Raw genomic sequence first — 22,013 nt, 5'->3', positions numbered from 1 at the left:
TTCTGTGGCAATAGTCTATGTGTCTGTAAATGCACCACCAAAAATTAGACACAGTGAACCTCCAGCGAATACAGGGGGTCTCTCAGTACTACCCTTTCCCTCAAGTTGTATCAATGATTTTTTTTTTTGATTTTCTTACCGAGTAAGTATTCCAGATACTGAAGATCAGCAGCTGACTGGAGTTACAAAACAGGGTCAAATGTCCTTAAATCAAAGTGTCCTCTCAGTGCCACCTTTGTGGTAACGGCACGAGACTGTCAGTTTGAGTGCCTCCTGATGGCAACTGCTAAGTTATGACATGGGGAGAGAGGTATCCTACTAAGTAGGCAGGGCTTGATCAAAAGCCCCTTTGAAGTCAATAGAAAGATTCCTATTGACTTAAACAGGCTTTGGAACAAGACCTTAATTATGAGGGCATGTAATAAGCTTATTGCCTAATTATGTACAATGGTAACTTTAGACCTGTGACCCTTATGTAGGTTGGACTTCTTATCTTCCAAAAGCTCCATACTACAAACTAACTCACTAGCAAGTGCAACAAAAGAGGTCCTTTTCCTCAGTTCCTTCCCTTGCCTTAAGGATATAACCTTAAGCTGCAGTCAGCTCTTCTGTTCTGCATCTGCCAGTGAGCGCATACCTTGTGTTCCACATAATCCTACTGCAAAGAAGAGGAAAGGAACTGCATTGTAGAGCAAACCTCAAATCCTGTCCATAAACCTGGCAAGCTCTTGGGACCAGCAGCAGCAGACTGAGCATGGCCATGCAGAAACCTCGTATGCCTGAATGTGATCTTTGTCAGTGTGACTATTTCAACTCCACTAGCAAAACCAGTCTGGTTTCAGTAAGACTTCCTTACAGAGTGGGCTAAAGAGTGCAAGTGGTGCAACCTGGAGCTGCATTGGCTTTTGTAAGGAGTGTCCATGGAAACATCCTCCAGGGAGGTGAAATGAGCCTGTCTTGGCCTTCTCCATCTTCTTCAGTCCATTTGTTGACTGCTTGGTGTGTACAAGAAAACTCCAGGAGGTACATTGCTATGGAAAGCAAATGTTGTTAAGGAAGACTGATGATTCTTGACAAACACTTGACAACTAGAGTTTTAGTACAGTCCATCTTGAGCAGTATGTAAAGGATCACTGAGTCTTCCTCGGAAATAGTGTTAGCAGTAGGATGATAAAGTTATAGATTGAAAAGACAGATTACAGGGTGCTTCACACAGCTGTTTTTAAGTCATCTAGATGTCAGTATTCCTGGTTATTCTTTTGAGATTTCTCTTATAAAAATATTTGCTGTTAAGATCATTTAAGTCATGAACTAGTCAGATGTCTTGCACCTGTGTTTCAGTAGTGGTGTAGTTCTGTGATTTCATATTAGAATTTGCCATGACTGCTGGCAGTAGTGTTCTTAATCACACTGTTAAACAAGTGTGAATTTAGAGACAACCTGGAAGAGAGGAACATATGAAACAATCCTTTCCACAAGTTTTTTTATGGGCATCTATTTGGTTATATTCTGTTTGTGAGGTTTGAGGTGAAGGTCATAATAAACGGAGAGTGCCAGATATTCATACTGCACTTTTAACATCTTTCTTTGCTTTTAGCCACTACTTGTCTTATCAAAATCTAATTTAGATTTTGAGTTGCTTAAATTCTAAGCAGTCTGTGGCAGGACTTATGTCTTAGATTGTTAACAAAGAAGCCATCTTCCCTCTGCCCTGCATCTGGTTACTCAAGGTCAAGACACCCAAAAAGGCGTCATTTTTAGATGCTGAATGGGCAGGGTTTTCTGATACTCTAGTATGTAGAAGGTGTCTTTGTAACATTAGTTCATTTTTTTGAATGCTGAAAAGACCTATATATTTAATTTTTCTTTGACGTGCTCAGTACATTTTGAAGATAATTAAAGAGGAGAGTACAGATTGGCATTTTTATTTAGGACAGATAAGCAACATTAGTTTTTGTGCTTTGAAAAAGTAATACTGATATTTGGTTAAAAAAAAAACACCAGTGGTTTTCATATACTGGAAATATTTCTGTCAGCCATTCATCTAACACGTGTTGTTCTCTTCCCAGATCTTTTCCCTGTTGTGTCCTTATTGCAGCAATCATCAAAACCATTTGAAGAGTTTAATTTAGACTGAAATGATTCTCCATAGAATAAACAGAATATCTCACCTGTGAAGGATGATTACATTTTCTAAATTTGTTTAAAAAGGAAGGACCTTCATAATTCACAAGTGTTCTACTTGCAGTTTTTATGGTAGAGAAATCTTGCACTCTTTAGGTCTGAAAATAAAGCACTCCTGAATTTGACTGCTATCAGCAATTTAGTCTTTCATTTTATTAACACTGAAAGAATAAGGATCAGTGTTTTGACTTGAGACATCACCTCTTCTGACATTTCTAGTCTTTTACTGTGAAAATACTTTTTTTCCTGGTTATTTGAGTACTTATGATGTGCTGTGTAAATTAAGGGTGTTTCAGACATCTTTTACAAATTAGACACTAAAAGACAGTTGTGGTACAGCTGCAGGTAAGACTAGACAAAACCAGAGGTGCCTTGTGAAAGTATTAGCTTAGAGTTCTGATGCATCTTCCACATGTGTGGGTCCTTCTCATCTGCTTTTGCACACAGGTGAGGAGGGTGACTTGCTGCTCAAGCTTGGTTTGGTGAGTGCTTCATTCGGGCACCTCACTGGCGCAAATCTCGGCACATGCATTTAAGGATGGAAAGTCACATTCTTCACCTGCACATATTCTGACTCTTCCCAGCAGCAACACTGGTACAGATTTGCTTTGCAAATAAGAGTAGGCTTGCCAGGAGCTGTGTGAATGAGTTTCCATGACATTCCTGGCAAGAGCTGAATCAGAGGATGTACTGTGGTATGTCTCAACTATCTCTTGCAGCCTATACAGGAGCTCTCTGGCTTTGCCAGCTACCAAAGGTGTAGGTCCTCAGAAATAGCCTCTCGTCAGGTCTGTGGCCCTACCAACCCTGTTACTCTGCCAGATCATCCCAAACTGTGCAGCATACACAAACAGCTAATCCATTTATGCAGCAGCATCTGGCTAGTCCAGATTTCCAGTAAGAACAGGATCTTTCAATAAGATTTTGATCTCTCCGATTTGTTAAGTACCCTTTACTCTCTCCTCCATAATTAAAGAGATATTTAGACACTGTATTACATATATCTGCATCTGTGGAAAGATATATAGAATATATTTTATATCTTCCTGAATTTGTGAATTTCCATTAATTTTTTTAGAGAATGAAAACCTTTGTTAAGGGCTTGAAAGAGGTCAAACATACTACTATTGCTAGCTCTTAGGCTTCTTATATAACCCAGCTGTTTTCTTTAGTGTCAGTTATGCGTCTTTTTTCCCTCTCTTTATAAAAGGTTACATTTTTCTCTCTTTAAGACTATGTTAAAATTGCATATGTGAATTCATTTGATAGTGGTTGATTGTTCCTTATACCTAGTACCTAGCTTACAAGTTCAAGGAGTATATTTCCAGCAGCTCATGAGCTAGGAAATCTCAACATTTTCAGTGCAAAAGCAGCTCTGTGTGCTTTTGTTTTTAGGGTTAGACTTGAGATGCTGTTCAACCAGTTTTTGGTACCATCTTTAGGAAAATCAGGCTCATCTCAAGTCTTACAAAATTACTAACTACTTTAAGAGCAGGCTTACTTTAAGTATTCTTAAAAAGCTGCTGCAGTTTAGTTCAGTTATGTATAATCTGATTTCAGCTTTCTATTTCTTGAAAGACTTGGCCATCTTTTTCTTTTGTATATTCAGGATTCCCCATGTCCCTCCTTCTCTGCATTGTTTTTCTCCTTATCATAGGAACAGAGTCCTTTTAACCCTGTCATATTTGTTCTGTATTAGAAGCAGTATCCAAAAGTCAAAGGGGAATTCTGAATGCAGTCATCTGGCCAAAAACATTTTGATATGACAGGATTTCTATTAATAAAAAGGAGGCAGAAAAAAAAAGGGACAATACCACCCCTCCTACCCCTTTGTCCCCCCCCCCATCCTGGGCTTACATATTCCCATAGGATTTTAAAAGTTGAAGAAAGGTAAAAAGTCATGTTCTCATTTTTCTTGAATATCTCTCAATTCAGGATTATTTTGTGTATATCTGTCTAGCTGTGAACATAAATATATGTGTATAAACGTGTTTTATAATTTGAAGTTATATTGTCTGTTAACTAAAATAATAGCCCCAAAAGCAGTTGGCCTGTCATAGATGATATAGCTCAGCTTTTATATCTGCTGTTCATCAAAAGAACCAATAAAAATTTCATTCTAACTGACAGCCAAGTAGCTAGAAAAATAAACTAAAGACTGCTGATGCCAGAACATGAGCAACACAATAATTTGCTAAGACTAGTATGACTGGCTGTAACGTGATCATATATGGATCAACTGATGATATTTTAGATTAATTTGTCACGTGACTGACTTGCAGTTCTAAATCCAGGGAAAAAACTGCACTGAGTTCAGTGAAAAGTAGCATATCTTGTTGAATACAGACGTTTTTCAGCCAGACAGTGATGGAAGTGCTCCCTAATAAGTATACAGGAAGTTGAGAAACACATGTTAGAATAGGATAAATATATTTTGTTACTAGCAGACTTCAGGGGTTTTTTTTGGGGGGGGAGGGTGTTTAGAAAAGGTTTGTCTTGTGTAATTTTGTATTATAATTAATTATTAGACAAGGAGGAACTTAAGATGCATTCAGAATTCAACAGAATGGAATAATTTTTGACCAGAACTTGAAAAAGATGGTGCCTATGGATTATACTGTTATGGATTTATTTAGTTATCCTTTCATTCCTTTTTTTTCTCTTTGCTTCTTCCCTGTTCCTTGCCATTAAATGGCAGGATTGTTTTAATTGTTTAAAGGAGAGGGGATTGTGGACACTGCTGGAGTGTCAGCTTCCATACCTAAGCCTTGCTGGCTTACTGAGCTTTTCCAGTTCACTGATGCAAGTGGAAGCATCGAATGGTTCATATACAGCTCTAATTCCAACTTATTTGGCAGTTATTTCTTGAATGGCCTAATTTTACATATGATTAATTTTTAATTCTTAAATCACAACATAAGCTGTGTGTATTATATTACTATAAAAGTATGTTAATACATAGGATATGATTAACTGGAAGTACAACCTTCTGTTTTTCCCTGGTACACCAGTGTGCAACCACTGTGGCTTCTGTGAGGACTCCTGGTTTGCAGCTGAAGGCAGACTTCATCCTGAAGCGAAAAAAAAAGTGATGCAGATTTTTAGGATGTGACAAGAATAACATCACAAGATAGATAACTATAGCAAGGCATAACAAGAAAACTGTGTTTCTGTGAAAAGCAGACTGTAGTTATTTCTGGTCTGATCCTGGTTTCTGATTCACAGTTGTGAAGGCCAAAACATATAGAAATGCATGTGTTTGTGCATGGGAAGGACTTGGGAGATCTCTTCTGGTCTTGTTCCTCTTTGGGTAGGTAAGAATAGGGCCAGAAGAAATATCTTGCTCTGTTTATACCCACCACCTTCTCACTTGCATTAGAGTGCAATTGTAGAAACAACCATGCACTCAGCTCATGAGAAGCTCATCTGCTTTGCAAAAAAGTCCATTTTTAAAGCTGGCAACTCAGTCTTGACGTGTTCAAGGAATTTAGGTCTACTACTACCTCATGTCTTTGCTTGTGCAGAATTTGCATAAATAAAAATACCAGAATATATCTTTTTTATAAATGGGAAACTGATAGTTTTATTACAAAAGGTAAAGCAAGGGACCTAGCATATAATTTTTTTTCATTATTTTTAAAGTGAGATGGAGATGTTAGGATGTCTCTTTTTTAATGTAGGCATTGTATTTAATTACTTTGTATCAAAGCAAATGAAGCTCCACTGTTTCTGAGAATTCCTAAAAGTATCTAGAATTATCTAGATTTAAGATAGTAAAACTGAAGTAATGCATTAGTGAATCTACTCCATTGTGTTTGACCTTTTCTAGATGCTGTAAAATTTAAACCAAAATATTAATTCCACTAGCCTGAAAGCACCAACATCTTTCCCTGTCAAAGCTTTTCTGATGTTGTAGCAGTTGCTCAAGTTTCTAAGATGTAAGTTGAATGACTTCTTTCTTAATCGTTATGCATTTTGATTTGATTTTTCCTTTTGGGGTTGATATATTATCATCACATCATGGTTGTCACATGTCACTGATGACAATAGTTGAAATAACAGAGACACCCCATACTGCTTTTGTAAGGCAGCAGTAATCTGATTAACCTTCTTGAAAGTAAATACTTTTGTCCTTTTCACTTGTTGGTAGAGACTTAAGAAAGCCATGCTGACGCTCAAAAAATACGAAACTATGACTTGATGACAATTTGCTATTTGTTACAATATAGTTAACTGTGATAAAATTAAAGGGGAAAAAAAAGCTCTGGGAAATAAATAAACCATATTTGTTTTTTAAATCTCTGATGTTAGGAAATCTGCTCTGAGATCCTGTATAAAAATAAGGATGTAATGCGCAGTTTGTTTTTGCCAACAGGGAGATATATACTCTTTGGAGTGTCACCCAATGAGAATGACATTTTATGTAGTCACATGTTTATTTACTTGCTCATATATTACATTTTGTCTGTCTGATGGCTTGTCTAATAAGGATGAACGTGATTGTGATGCCTTTGATTGTCATGTGCACTCATCGATCTCTTCACCAAATTGACTGTTTCTAATTTCTAATTTTCATTACTTCCACTGCCTTTTACTATTGTGCGGATATATTTTTGTGTGATTACTTATTTTATCCATCTCTACTTTGCATTTGCTATAAGAATTTCATTAGACTTGTTTCATCAGAATGTTGTTTAGTTGAGAGACTAACCTTGCAATGTTACTTATAATAATAGCTTCTTTAATTTCCATCCAAATTTCCTATATCTTTCTTACTAATTTTTTTCATAAATTTTTTTTCAGTTCTCTGTGTCTAGAATTATTTAATCTGTTATTCTTTTACCTGTCAACTACCAATCAATTATCTTTTATTAATTATTTCTATTCTTTTGTCAGTCCAGTTTATGGGTATGAAAATTTTGTTGGGTGCAAATCTATATTCTGGTACGATCATTTGATTTGAAAACCTGTGGTTTCTGGTTTATATATTTTTGTGGTTTCCATGTCTTATGAAGTGCAGAAGCTTATTTTTTGCTGTGGAACTTGTAGTTGTCATTTGAGATGTATTTTTATGCTGAACTATTATAAAAAATATTTGCTTGTTGTTTTTTGATATATTTTCACCAACTGTGGAGCAGTTGACCCATTTTGACACCAATCAGGTTAATAATATGTATATTCAAAATGTAGAAGCCTTTGAGAGAAGCATTTATTTCAATCTAGGATAATATATAAAGTAAATTCCTTAGAGTATATGTTCCAACAGGTTTGCATCATTTTGTGTCCTTGCATATGAGATGCTTGAAGGTGAGGGACGTTAAATGTAGATCTATCCTGAGAATTCCTAAAAGTATCTAGAATTATCTAGATTTAAGAATCATTTCAAATGAGCTCTCCGATATTTTTTTTTCATGCTATGCATACTGTCCAGAAAAAGTTGAGAATAACATCATTAGTGCATCAAAATTTTCACCATTAATGCATCGAATTTTTCTGTCAGAAATGACTAAAATAAGTGAATTAAAGGCAATCTGCAAAAGACTTATTAATGCTCTTGGAAGTATGTTCAATGTTCTCATCTTTTATATAGATCTTGGAAACTAGCAGCCAAAAGGAAGTCTAGCATTATTCAAGAGTAGTCCATATTCCCGTTTTCTCCCACCATTTTTCAGACTTTTTTACATTTAGAGCTGTGCTCTAAATTACAGTATGTGCAGGCACTGGTGGAAGAGTCTCAGAGTATTACTGTGAGATGCCTTTGGTTCCTTTTACATCTAATAACTAGATTTCTACTGGAGCGTTAGTTTGATTTCAGAGCCAGGCTTCTTCAAAGAACCTGGTTTTCAAACTAGAGGCAGTTCACTTTACCCCTTATCTGCTAGATAATGCTTTGAATAATCAAAGTATAGAGGTAACATAGAGTAATGAATTTGGTAAGAGATATCTTGTATGTGAAGGTGAAGACATCAGCTGAAGGTGAAGACATTCCTTCTTTCTATCTTGGTAGAACTTCCTGGGATAGAAGTCAGATTCTGGTGTGTTGAAATTTCCTTTTGAGGCCGTGCTTTGGCAAGATGTTGCCTTGTTGCTTATAAAATGACTGAAGTGTCTACCAAATGCAAGTGCCAAGTCAAAATATGTTCTGTATTTTGGTAATTGTGCAGAAAGAACACCAGATGGTTCTGATGATGAAGCGCTTTGGGTGGGATCATCAAGTTTTAATGGATGGCAAACTCCAAGGCTTAATTATCAACCTCTCTAGCAGCATACTTTTTATTGGAGTGGACAAGTTATTTTCAGACACAGAAAAGAAATAACTGTATATTTCTTTGCATGTAGCTGAATAAAACCCACTTAGCTTCTCTGTAGGAGAAACTCAGAATACTTGGGCCTAATAGAGAGGGTGCCAAGTTATGTTTCCAAAGTGGAAAAACTGTGTTATGAATAATACTCTTTTTGTTCAACTAGCTTGATATTTTCCCAGCATGCTTAGTTTTCAGTGTGCTGTTAATGCGTAATTCTCCTACAATATGAATATATCCTGCATTTTGGGTTCAGGTGTATAGTAGTGTTATTTATTTTCCACATCTAGTCTGCAATGGCTCAAGAGTGGTCTGTTCTTTTAGAAAATTTTCCTATTGGAGGAATTTGGACAGGCCACATTTAGAGTAAAGAAACTAAAAAATTAAACAGATCACTCAGAACACTTTTTAACTCCTGCAGTTGCTTGATTTCATAAAGTAAGTCAATTCAAATTTGAAGTGTTGATTGATTTGTTTCTGCAATGTTAAAATTTGACTTTTAATACCTTCCAGTCAAGCCTAGCAACAGTATAGCAATAATTTGTGTGCTGTAATCACAGACAACTTTATATGTATTTGAATGAAGTGTTCTATTTGAATGAAGTGTTCTGCCTATGATTTTTTTTTTTGCATTTGTGTATGTTTGCTAAATCCTAGTGATGTTAGAGAATCTCGTGATGGTAATATTCGCTTCCAGTTTTTACACAAGAGTACTATTACTCTTGTCTGAAACTCTAGTTGTTATTGTCATTGAAATAATTGAAGGTTTCACCACTGACTGTAGTGTGATTACAGGGTCAGCTTGTTGAAATATATCTTGGATGAGGCATAGTTGAGATAATGAGGCCAAATATAGCCATCACTTATATCATGGAAGTACTTTGGCTTCTGTAGGATTGGACTGATGCAACCGTGAAATGCTGTGAAATTTGAGTTTTCTAAAATGCAAGAATCCTGCTACTTATATTGCCATATAACAGTGAATAAAACCAGAAGGGCCTAACTGGTTGTGTTTTCAGACCCTCTTATTGTGTCTGCAGGAGCCAGGTTTTAAAAATTGCTGGGACTTGCTGTAGAGCACAGCTGCTTCTCCATCTAGGGAGAGATATCAGGAAGAGTATCATGTATGATTGATGGGAGACTCTCTTGTTGGCATTGAGCCACTTTGCAAATTTTTTATATAATTATCTCTTAATTTTTGTACATGCACTTAAGCAACTTGTGATTAGTTTGTCTGAGAATCAGAGTCAGTATGCTTACACAGAGGATTCATCTGATTTCTGAGAGTAATGTAATTTTTTTACACTTACAACATTTAAAATGTTTTAGTAGTATTTTTTCTGAATTTTGCAGAGCTCTATATGGCTTAGTCTGGGATTCTGCTGTCTCTGATCTTGTTGAGTAGAATCTTATTCCCTGATTCTCAAGGAGAGGACTTGCTATTAAGGTGTTGCTTAATTGCACAAATGAGCCCAGTATAGGATGTCAGTATTAGAAATATATGTTCCTAGATCCTCAAATCATGTCTTGAAAGTTCCACAAACTTTATTTGGCGCTCTGTACAGAGGAAAATGTCATCCAATTCTAGTATTTTAAAATATTTATTTCCTTGTAAGATACTTTAAAAATTTCATCTGAAACTGTTACATGGATGCACAATATATTCTTGTGGTGATTAATAATAGTAGTGTCTGACTTTGCAGTGAATTACCAGGTATTGACAATTGAGCCAAGTTCCGAAAATTTCTGAGAGGCTCATTATCTCAACAGGGTGACAAAATAAAGAGCAAAATCCTAGATCCATTGAAATCTTCGTTGTTCTGTGATGAAATAAGTACTACGGGGTTTTAACCCTGTGTCCCCAAAATAGCCACGCCTTCCTGTGAATTCAGGGAAATCCCTGGGGCTTGATACATTTCTTTGAGAGACCAGATTTATTCAGAATGAGTAGTCTGTCTGCTGATATTTTCAAAACTGTACACTTTTAAGTCTCTCTGTGGCAATTTATGCAGCGCTGAGAACAATGGGATCTTCAACACAGCCATGAGCTGCAGTACCACTCTAAACCCCTTAGTTGGAAAGAAAGTGGATTAAATTATTTGGAAGCAAGGAGCAGTTAGCAATAAAATAACTGAAAGTATAAAGGTGATCAGTGGAACTATAAATACCATTTTACGGTTTCTTAAATGAAGAAAGAGAAATATTAGAATTAAAAGTCAGAGATACCTTCTGCGGACATGATCTTGGTTCTTGAGAGTAGCACTGGCTAAGATTTTTAACATTTTCTCTTTTATTGATTTCCTCAGAAAGTTTTCTTATAAGTTTACTTATACATAAGTAGCTAACTTTTCACTGCATTCCAAAGGGTTCATATGCAGAAAAAGAGGGCAGGGTCACCTGGAAAATGAGACATTTCTAACTCAAAGAAGCAAAGTATATCGACTTACAGTAAAATAGAAGAATTGGAAAATGTTACAATAAAAAATAAATAATAAAAAAGAAATCAACCTACATACTTTATAGTTGTCAGGGAGTAGTTATAACTTGTACTCTAATGATTTCAGATGGATATTGACGTAATATTCGCTCTGGTGTTTGTTAAAAAGAAAACGGGATAAAACACCACCCTAAAATTCCACAGCAATAACTGCTTCATTTAGCACAAGACAGAAACACATTTGAAGCACTTCCCAAAGAACTTTCTTTTTAAAGACATTTAAGTTATTCTCTGTATATTTTCTTTTCTCCTTCATTTTGTTTAGTTAAACCAGTGATAAGATCTTGTAATGAGACATGTCAGGAAGATGAGTTAATTTGGTGAAACTTTAAAGTCTGCTATCCAGATTAATGCCAACTTTTTGAGTGTGTTAATTTTTTTTTAGTTTCTTTTTTTTGTTTTTGTAAATTAAGATCAGTATTCTATTTACATTTTTGAAATATCCTATGCAAAGGACCTAGTAACCACCCCTCGAGCCATCAGCTTTTCCTTGCTGCCATTTCAGTATCTTGCTGAGGGCAGGTGCAGATAGCCTGGAGCTCATAGATGTTGAGCAATGCTAGTAAATGCCTGGAGATATGGTTTTATATGACTGTCTAAAGGGGCTGAGAATCATTTTCAGCACGTGAAAAACTGAACCCTTGCCCCAACATTGCCTTTAAATTTGTAGCTTGGGACAGTCTGTCCTAAAGTGCAGGATAACTCTGACTTTGAGTTTGATAATATGTGATTCCTATGCAGAGGACAAAAGCCAGGCTATGAACTTAAAACTGGTCTTTATGGACAAATAGAAAGTAGTGCTTTAGCATTTTAACCTGTCTGACTTTAGTACCCAGGACTGGGCTCAATAAAAATTGGAGTAGGGGTCGTCTTATCATTTATTCGATGGGCAGTATTGCCTGCAAGGATTTCTATCTGTGGTGAATATAGTTCTCATTTCAAAATATCTCACAGAGGTGAATGTTGCAGAAAAAATCAGGAAATCAGCACCTCTAGATGATAGGCAACAAGTATTGTTCAAAATCTAAAATCAAATTTTGACAGAGATGTAATCGGTGAAAAATCAGAAGAAACTAAGGCTACCCCTGGGTAAGTCTCTCAAGATTGAAATCTTACCAAATTGGTAGCTTTACCATTGAAGGCAAATTTCTGTTTCAAGGTGTACTCTTTCATTAATTAAACGCAATTTTTTTCTTGCTTTTTTAACTAATGAAGTTGTCATGCTTTAGGAGAGACTGAAAGGAGGCCAAAAGGTTTTTATTTTGAGGGTTTAGTGAGTTAATGTGGTTTTTGGTGTGATTTATTTGTCCAGCAAGTAAGAGTTAGTTATCTTCAGGACTGATAATCACACATAAAATGGTCCTTTGGGAAGAATGCAAGGCAATATCCTTGCTGGTGGCACTCTGTACCACATATTGGGAACTGTTTTCTCACAGAGGATACATATGTAAGATGGGATCCTAATTGACTGAACAAATCCTTGAAGAAAGAAGTTTTATTTACTTATGGTTTTTCTAAAGTGGAATGCAAATGAGAGCACCTGGACCTCTTTCCCCCTTGTCTTAGAGTCAGGATAAATGGATTTCAAAAACGGGAGTTGAGAGGCGAAGTTAGTATATGACTAACTGAAAAAAAGGACTTGAGCTATAATTATTATATTTCAGGGTTTCAGGGAAAGAAAACTCCAAGTTATGTAGTAAGGAGGTTTTGTCCCTCAGGGAATCCAGGGAAGTAGACCTGAAGGCAAACATTCTTAAGGCCTTCTAATTGATTTTTATGTCCTACTTAACTAGCTTTGAAAATCTGAGCTTCAGTTATATGGAACTCTCCAATACAGAACCTCAATATTTTGTCTGGATTAACACTAACTTCAGTGGGAACAAATGGCACACTTGTATTATATTGTAATATTACAAAATAGGTGTGTCAGAAAAAAAATGTGAGTTTGTATGCAGCTGACTTAACTCCTGACTATTTGGCTCACAAACCTGCTTTCATTAAATCTGAATGTAATTTTTCTTTTTCTCTTCCTTTTTCCTTTTTCTTTTTTTTTTTTCCCCTTTTTCTGCCCCCTCCCCTTTTCCCTTTTCTTTCTCATTTTCCTTTTTTTTTTTTAAATTTAATTGAAACAACCAATCTCTATTATTTTTTTGTTGTTTAAGTGCACCACAGTTTTGACAGGTTGAATCTCCAATTGTCAGGGAACTTTCAAATCCAGGTGCTATATGGTATAATTATGTTGGGAATGTAAATATGGTGATGTGTTCCCATGCACTAGTATTATTTTTGCTATCTCTAAAATATCAGCTAGACATTTCAGCTATCTTACCATTTGTAACTCTTGGAAATAATGGTAAAATGGTAAAACTGGGCTTTCAGAAGTAACACTTCCCCCTGCCCCCCCATATATATATCTTTGCTCATAGGCTTTAGTTTCCTGTTACTATTCCAAGTGCAAGCCTGTGCATATGTAGGTGTTACACTATAAAAAAATCGTATCAAGGAGTTTGCATCTGGTGAATGTAGCACAAGTACAATTTAGTAGGTGTTCAAGTCAAAGTGCAATGAAAGAACTTGATGAAGATGCATCCTAAACCCTTTCCGTGGCCTGTGTGCAACAGCTTCAGACTTTGAGTAGTGATGTACAGTGACTCAAAACCTCCTGTGTTATTTAAGTCTTCTCAACTTTACATAACTCTTGATGCTTTGTCTAGCAAGGAAAATACAGTCTTGGAATTTGTTTTTGTTTCTCTTTCCAAAAAGAGCTTTCTTCCAAGAAGAGGTCAGCCATTGTAGATAAAATATAAAAATATATATAGGTATTAGATATAAAAACCTGAGGATAAAATGAATATGTACCTGTAAATATAGACAGTTGATTTGAATCACAAATTAATGCAATTCCATTCTGTTGTGTAACTGAATTTCGTTTTAGTCCAATCCAGAGCTCATGAAGCTCATTAAAGAGACTTAACTGCATGGTAAATTACAGTTTGAATAAAATTTTATACTTTTTTTACTGTTCTTTTCCATCATATGACTGAGCTGAAAGAACATACCCTCTTTTAAACACAGTAAGACAATTCTTCAGGAAAATTCCTTTAAACATCAGTCTGAACATGAAAGAACAGGGAACCTGACATATTATATATTCAAATTATAAAGGGAGCCAAAAACTACTGACAGTATTGTTAATTTTAGTACAATTTGTCAAGAAAAAAAAAAATCAAAGTGGTAGACTAACAGCTCCTGGTATGTGTATTGTTGCATAAAGATAATATTATATAATGAACAAAAATATTGTTATTATTTTGTGTTAAAGTTGTATCCAGAGAATCCTTGTGAGACTGTATTACAGTCCTGCTGGGGGACCCTGTTACAGCTGCTAGTCCCTTTGCAGTCATAAAAAGAGATTGAAAAGCTATCATTACAAATGGTTCAGAGTACAGTTGAGGCACAGAGAGAGAGAAGAAAAAAAAAGATTAAATGTGATAATGCATGTCAATGCCAATGCATGTCATATCGGTCTTTGTGTGGCTGATTTCCATGGCTGTGTGACAAAAATGAGTCTCTGAAGGGTGACCCTGGGTGTCACTTCCAAGCCACCCACTTCTGCTGTTCCAGGTGTAGAGTGTACCTTCCAAAGTGCAGCTGTAAAACTCTCTCTGTGCCCGATACATCTTTTTGGTGTTTGGAACACCAGTCATGCTTCTTGGCGCTTGTAATGCTGTAACTTTTCCTTCTGGGCTTAATTTTTCTTGTAGTGCCTTCAGTGCATGGATCTGTATATATAAATGCTACAGAAAGGTGCCCCCTTTGAAAGCTTTCTCTGTTTTCTTTAACTCAATCATATCGATTAGGGATGACCCAGCCTGTGGCTGTTAAAGCGGTGTTTGGCTCAAAATAAGTTCAGAAGGGTTTTTTCTGTCATAGCACACCATGTGAGTGGCAGTGGGCTGGCGCAGGAACCCCTGGGAAATTTGAATCCCTTGATGTGGGAGCAGGGAGCCAACAGCGTTTACCACCTTATCCCGGGCAAGTGAGGAGGCTTTTGCTGTCTCCAACCGATGAGTTATAACTGGAGTCCCTCCTCTCCCTTCAGCCTTCCAAGCAGCGTGGTGTATGTCTTGTGGTTCTTATCTGCTTGAAAGTATGCATACAGAGCTTATCAGATCTGGAATGCTAACACTCTGCCTTTTACATGAAAGAATAAATACATATTTAGGTATTTCTTTCATCTGCACAGTGAATTAGATGTTTTTGGTGTTTTCAAGTGTAATTTTAGTGGCAGGTGTAATAATACATTTAAATTAGTGGTTGGACATAAGCAGTATTTTTTTTTCATCAAAATCCTTTTTAGTCTCGAGCTGCTGCTATGCTATGAAGTGATACTACATCCATTTTGTATTCTGTGCTCACGTCCTGTAATGATTGGATGCTTTATAGATCTGCAGGCAGACAGCAGAGAAACCTTCACAAGTTGCCTGTTGAAGACATCATGCAATTATTTGTTACAGAAGAGATCATAAGGAGCTCTTATAGTCGGTTATATAACGTAACACTGCCAGGTAGCGTGCCACTACCGGGTGATACCCATTTGGGAAAGACAGGGAACCACTGTCTGCGGAGTTTGGCAAAAGTGGTGATGCTTATAGGGTTCCTTTTTTTAAGAGGTAGTTTACAGAAACATCATCATTGTTTGTGTATGTCAACATGCTTTTTGTAGGCAGATGTGAGGTTGCTCTAAACTGGAAGTCATGTAGTTTACGTAAGTGCTAACCATAGCTAAACTGGATTAGAGTGGGTTTGTGGCCAGTCATCTCCGAGTGTGGGCAGAGTGAGCTCATATCTCCCTGCAAAACTCTGTGGAGATGTATCCTATTTTAGGTATTTTTTTGAGCCTCGTTTCTGTAATAACGACATCACATCTTCTGGGGTGTGGAATTGTAAAGCATCACTGCTACAGAAGAAAGAAATAGTAGCTCCTTTTTGGGAATAAAGCACTAAGAAGCACAAAGGAACTTTTACTGAAAGTTGAGCAGAAAATCCATAACAAAGGAACTGACTGAGAGCTTTGGAGACCAATTTTTACACTGTATGCACTGTGGTGTCGTTCTTACCTCACTGTGATGCAAACATGTTTTAAAATGACCACTCATGTAACAGGTGGTTTGCTCTGATTCCTCCTTTGGTAGATCATTCAACTGCAATCTCTGTAAGTGAGTACAAAAATCCAAATGAAGATCATTGCAGAAAGACTATTCTGCAATTCAATTTCATTTTAAAAATGAAAAGCAGAAGAGAAACAACATGGTGGTTGTTTTGGTTTGGTTGGTTTTTGGTTGTTTGTTGGTTGTTTTTGTTGGGTTTTGTTAATGCACAGAATCAAAGAGAGTAAAGATTTTAAGAAACAAGCCAGTAAAGTCAGTAAAATACAATCCTTGGGCCATTGAACAGAAGTGACAGAAAGGGAAGATACCAGGAATTTCCTCATCTGTTTTGTAGGAAGTCTCATCTATAGCAGTTAATTACTGTGTTTGCTTTCCTGTTTCAAAATGATCATGTATGAAGAGTTTTCCAGGTGTAAGTAAAACATTTTTCATTGAACCGTCTTGAAACTATATCCTTTACCTGAATTAAGCAAGATATTTAGAAATCCAGTTCAAAGGTTCTCGTCGTAATCAGACTGATGCCTCCTTAACTTTTATGTCTGTGGCTAGGGGCTTACAGGTCATTAATATTGCTTCAATTGTGAAATTTGGCACATTTCAGGGTATGAAATTGCTATATGATTCAGGCCCTAAATATATAGCTTCATTTCTGTATTATTCCTTTTTCTTATTTCACATCATGCTATAATTCTGAAAATAGCTTTTTAACAGTTTTTGTATGATACATATTTTAGTTCCAGCAGCCCACAATGATAGGCCACATTCTCAAATGATATAACATGATGCCATGCTTTTTACTAAATAACTACTTCCATTTTTTACTTGCGGGCTTCCTTCATGCTCACTGGTGACTGTGCAGAGAAAATACAGACTACCTGTAAAGGCTCTGTCTTAGAAGAATCAGAATATTTTAATTAAAGATTTTTTAAAACGAGTAAATTTTTTTCTGCTTTCCAAAAGTGGTGAAATTTTTTGTTCTGAAAACTAAGACCTATTGGAATTATTAAGAGCTGACTGGGTGAAAAGAGGGCAATTTGATAACTGACATTTGGCTATTTATGGAATTTTCTTTGGTTCATAACACATAGGGTAAACGAGATCCTACTGTCCTTTAGTGATGTCCATAATTTGTTTTATGTCCAGTGTTCCCTTGGTGTCAATATGGGCTTGCAAGACAAGCAAAAGCTTAGCTTTTTGAAAATTGAGTTATTTTGAAAGAATCTGTTAAATTGTTGGATGATTGTACATTATTCTTAGGCAGGTCAACGAGAAATGTTTACCTTTATTAACTTCTCTGTTAAATCAGGCCTGTGACTTCCATGTATCTGCAGAAATGCCCTTGGTCTTATTTCATATTAGCTGATGTTAGGACACCTTTTTCTGTTCGGAAACAAACCAACCCCAAACAAACAAGCAGTCAAACCTATGAAAACTGCTATGATGACTGCTTTTGAGCAAACCTTTTCATTTAAAATGTAATCTTTTTATGGTTTTCTAAAATGGAATTTTTTTAGGCAAACAAGGTGATAATGAACCTTTGCTGTTTTCATTGAAAGTGGGCTGCCTGAACCCTTAGGTCCTTCTTTATATCCCTATCTTAATGTTTTCTTGCTTCCATGGTGTTGACAGTTTTTGTTGTTTGGATATTTCATTGTACTTTGCAAGGATTGATGAGGTCCATCCTATATTGCCTCTGTTTTTGACTCAGTTCCCCTCCTTGCAGCCATGCTTTAGCTTGTAGGTTGAAATGTTATTTAGTATTAGAGCACTGGAGTCATTGGTACACTGGTTTTGGTGCATTGGTACATTGGTTTTTGTCTGCCATTAAATATGTTGGCATTTTCACAGAATGAAACAAAAAGTCAGCTACAGAACAGGAAAAATAAAACATAACCTTTTTTTCTTTTTTGGTTCCTTCATAATATACATAGATGTAAGTATGAAATATCTTTTAGCAAAGGTACCTGAAATCAAAGCATAAGTTGCTCTTACAGCTTTATTTTTCCCTTTTCATAGCAAGTCTTTGATAAGGATGGCAGCAACTTTCCAAACATGCAGAAATTGCAGTTATTCAGAATGTTTTGAGAACATCTCAACTGCAAAATATCTGAGTGAAGTTTCCGGTGGGACTTGTACCAATTAAATCATTGGAATACTTTAAAGACAACTTTGTTCTTGCATATGTTTATGCAATGATTATTCACCTGTGTAGTCACCTGGAGTTCAACTCAAGACAACTAAAGTGAAAACATAAATAGTTTAAGCTAATAGAATAAGGGTTAGGTTTTACTTCCCAAAATCAATGGGAGCTGCCCTCATAGACACTTTTAAACCATGACAAAAGTCTTTTCTTGATAAAAGAGGTATAAAAGTCTACATGGAGCAACTATTGATCTGTACAATGTTAGTCCTTGGTCTATTTTATTTAGGTACTAAATCTATATTGAATTATACCCATTTATAGGATACACCAGGTAGAAATTTTATAATAAAATTTTGATGTTAATATTTGATGGACAGAAAGTTTTCTACATAGATAAGAAAATAGGATTTTTTTTTTTTAGTTCTAGAAAAATCTCTTGGAGAATTAAAAAAAAAAGTGATGGAGGCTATAGAATATAGGACTACAGGTGTAAAAGAGGAAAAAGAGTTAGCAACTACTTCATCTGATTAAATCACATGATTTATTTTTGTGTGTTTGTGTGTTAGTTATATTGTCTATCTTCTGAACAGGTAACTGTACAAGGTAAAAACGAGTCAAGACAGTAAGAAATAGGTATCATTTTCTTCCATATAAACCCCAGGTACATCATACTTGAATTTTCACTGTGAATAACTATTTCTGGCTGATTAGACTGTTTTTCAGCATTTTACTTGTACTCTGGTTGTGTTGGTAGACTATTGGCTATTACTGAACACTTACTTGATTGCACTATTTTATTAAATTTACTAAGGGAAAGTGGTTGAAGGAAAACTGCAGTTGATTCACAGTTCTGAGGTGTTATCTGAGCAACAAGCCTTCATTCACTCAGGATCGCTGGGTATGGTTAGCCCTGTTCTGCCTTCTCTCTCACTTGCACTGTCACTGTGAGAATCAAAGCTTCACATACATATTATTCTGTAGGATTTTTTACCAAACTGAACTTTTTTCCTGATAGGTTACTGGAGTGCTAAAGCTAAGTTTAAAATTTTGTGTGTTTAGCCTTTCCCCCTAATTGCTTGCCCAGAATAAAGGTTTGGTGCTTTGTTCCTAAATTCTCTACGTGAGGTGATGTGCATTAAAGTGTATTTATACTCTTTCAGATTAATTAAACTGTGACCTTATGAACCACTGTCCTTGTTTAATTGGTGGCTCCAAAGCACATTAATGGCATAAATCAGTTGATAATGAGATTCAGACTTGCTTTTAAAATATATAATAACACTGCATTGATATAGCAAATGAGATTTGTTGATCTCTGTTGGTATTACAGGAGAGAAGACACAATTAAATGTGTACTTTCAGGATGGGGGAGGGCTTGGCTGGAATGAATAATATGCACTTCAGGGTGGGTGTATGAAATAAGGAGGATATTCTGCATCAAGATAAGTTTGGTATTCTCTCCTTGTCTCTAGGCACTGTGCAGTACTGGCTGGTGCACTTTAGGATACAGAAATGTTGTGGGAAGGTGTTTCTTAAAGATTACTGGGGGCTAACAAAAATGATGATTTCATCTTAAATATAGTTACATGTTTTTAAACTGAGCTTACACCCACTGTTTTATGAACTGCAAATTAATCAGATAGCTCCCAGAGAACAAAAAGGTTTTGACCTAAACTAGTTGCCCAGGCTCCATTACTATTTTCAGTTTAATGTTACCCATATCCATCCTCACATTTTGGAAAGAAAACAAGGGCTGTGCAACAAAGTTTCTTTGTTTTCCCAAGAACTAAAAATGTGCTGTATGTAGACCAAACAATAAAAATAAACTACTGAACTACCTTCTAATGCATGGGGGTTCTGGAGAGAGGAAACCATGGATATTTAGAGGCATAAAGTGAGTCATTGTGCTAGTTAAAGAATTTTATAAGGCAAGCTCTGTGGGTTTGAGTTGCATCTGTTACCTTTCCAACTAGAACTGAGGGGTATGCAGGAAAAAGAATGTTGGATTTAATCATGCCTTATAGTGACTGCATTGTACTTATGCTAAGCTTCTAACCAGGATCTAGACCATAGGAGAACAAAATTGTTAGTCTTTCTTTTTGTATAAATTTTGCCTTAGATGGGTTCCAGTTAAATGTGCCTAAACAATAATTTTGCACCAGGCACGCTGCAAAATGCTGTTAATAAAATATTTACAAAAAAAAAGTAATAAATGTTCTGTAACACTTGAGAACAAAAAAAAACCAACAAAAAACACCAAGCAAAGCCCCCAATAAACAAAAAAACCTCCCCCACAGCTATTTTCCTTATTAAAAGATAACCATGCTTGCATTTATGACAGTTCTTAGAAGCTGTAATGGACTGGGTTGCTATGGTGTGAGATGCAGAACAATGAAATAATTGTTTCTTTTGGTATTGGCTTCCTGGAAACAAATTCTGTGTAAATTACTTGGCTGAAAGCGTGACAACAGTCTTGTGTTCTGTTTTATTCTGTCCATGGTGAAAAATCATAACTATTTTATAATAACAAAAAAGTAACATCAGTTCAGGGCTCTCTTTTGTTTCAACCTTTTTTTCCCTTTTATATTTTCAGATCAGTTTCATGAATTCAAAAGCAACTTACCAGTGATTTCTGGGAGCTGGGGCTGATTTTCTTGTGTATTTGTAAGTATTTATTAATTTCCCTGTTATGTGTGTCTTTCTAATAATCTTTTGACATGGGGAATGGAAGCTATTTTAAAATGTCACTGTCATCTCACAGTTTTAATGTGTTCTTTTAGTAAGAATTTTACCTAGCTACTTATAAACTTAGGTAGGTTTTTTGCTTCCAACTTACGCTTCACTTATTCAGAAGGGCTACAAATGCTGAATTAACTGTGACTATTCCCATTATTTCAAGCTTTACTTTGGTTTTCATTGTAATAAAAATAATGAGAGAACAGTGTTTCTTACAGTTACACATCAGTTGTGGCACTTGCTAATGACACCAGTGCATGATGCTGCTGTAATGAAAATCATTTCTAGAAAAGAACTGGGGCTGTGATTCAAGACTGACAGGACTTTTAGAGGACAGGCTGCATGGGTTTATTGAGGAAGAACTAGTATGACCAGTATCTCCAGAACTAGGAATATGTTTTTATATGCCTTGGTGAAAGCTGACTTTTTTGGTTGCAGAAAAACAGCTGAGACTGTGGTCATTTAGGCCGTAGCTCAAGAACAGGTTTCAGAGTATGCCCAGGTTCAAATACAGCAAATGGGACTACACCTAAATGCTTTGAGATAGGGAAAGCTAGAGGAGAGGATCTGGGAGGAAGATAGTTATTTAGGCAACAAATAGAGAGCTTTCAGAATTGCTGTTTTGGATAGTCCTCAGCCTTAGTCAAGTATAATAAGGAAAATCTAATGGGACTTAGACTTGGCATGATATAAATTACTGCAATACCTCTTGTATGATGTAGTATAAATGAAACCAATCTATGCAGCTTGTTCTCTTAAGTCACAAATATAGTTTATGAATAAATATTTATTCAATCATTTGTGGAAAAAGATATTCACAAAACTACATTCATGAGAGAAAAAATATGGCTTGTCTCCTCTCAATATGGAAATGTGTTCAATTTGTACTAACCCATCCTCTTTACAAGTGTTCATTTTCACATATGGTTTTGCTATTATATTTGCACTTTACTTCATTTACAGGTCAGCATTTTTTTAAT

The 22,013-nt window shown here is 36.0% G+C and overlaps 1 protein-coding gene across 4 annotated transcripts in view; it reads left to right on the top strand.

Annotated features, from left to right (window-relative positions):
* SOX6 (SRY-box 6) overlaps positions 1–22,013 on the top strand; it is a 379,857-nt gene that overhangs the window by 39,832 nt on the left and 318,012 nt on the right. For all 4 annotated transcript variants that reach the window (XM_027651062.1, XM_027651061.1, XM_027651063.1 and 1 more), the window contains exon 2: positions 20,891–20,961. The gene's annotated coding sequence lies outside the window, so the exon portion shown is untranslated. The remainder of the gene's footprint in view (positions 1–20,890; positions 20,962–22,013) is intronic.

The sequence above is a fragment of the Corapipo altera genome, unplaced genomic scaffold (genome assembly GCF_003945725.1).
Source record: "Corapipo altera isolate COAL_440 unplaced genomic scaffold, ASM394572v1 78, whole genome shotgun sequence".
NCBI lineage: Eukaryota > Metazoa > Chordata > Aves > Passeriformes > Pipridae > Corapipo > Corapipo altera.
This window is presented reverse-complemented; position numbering and strand designations above follow the sequence as displayed.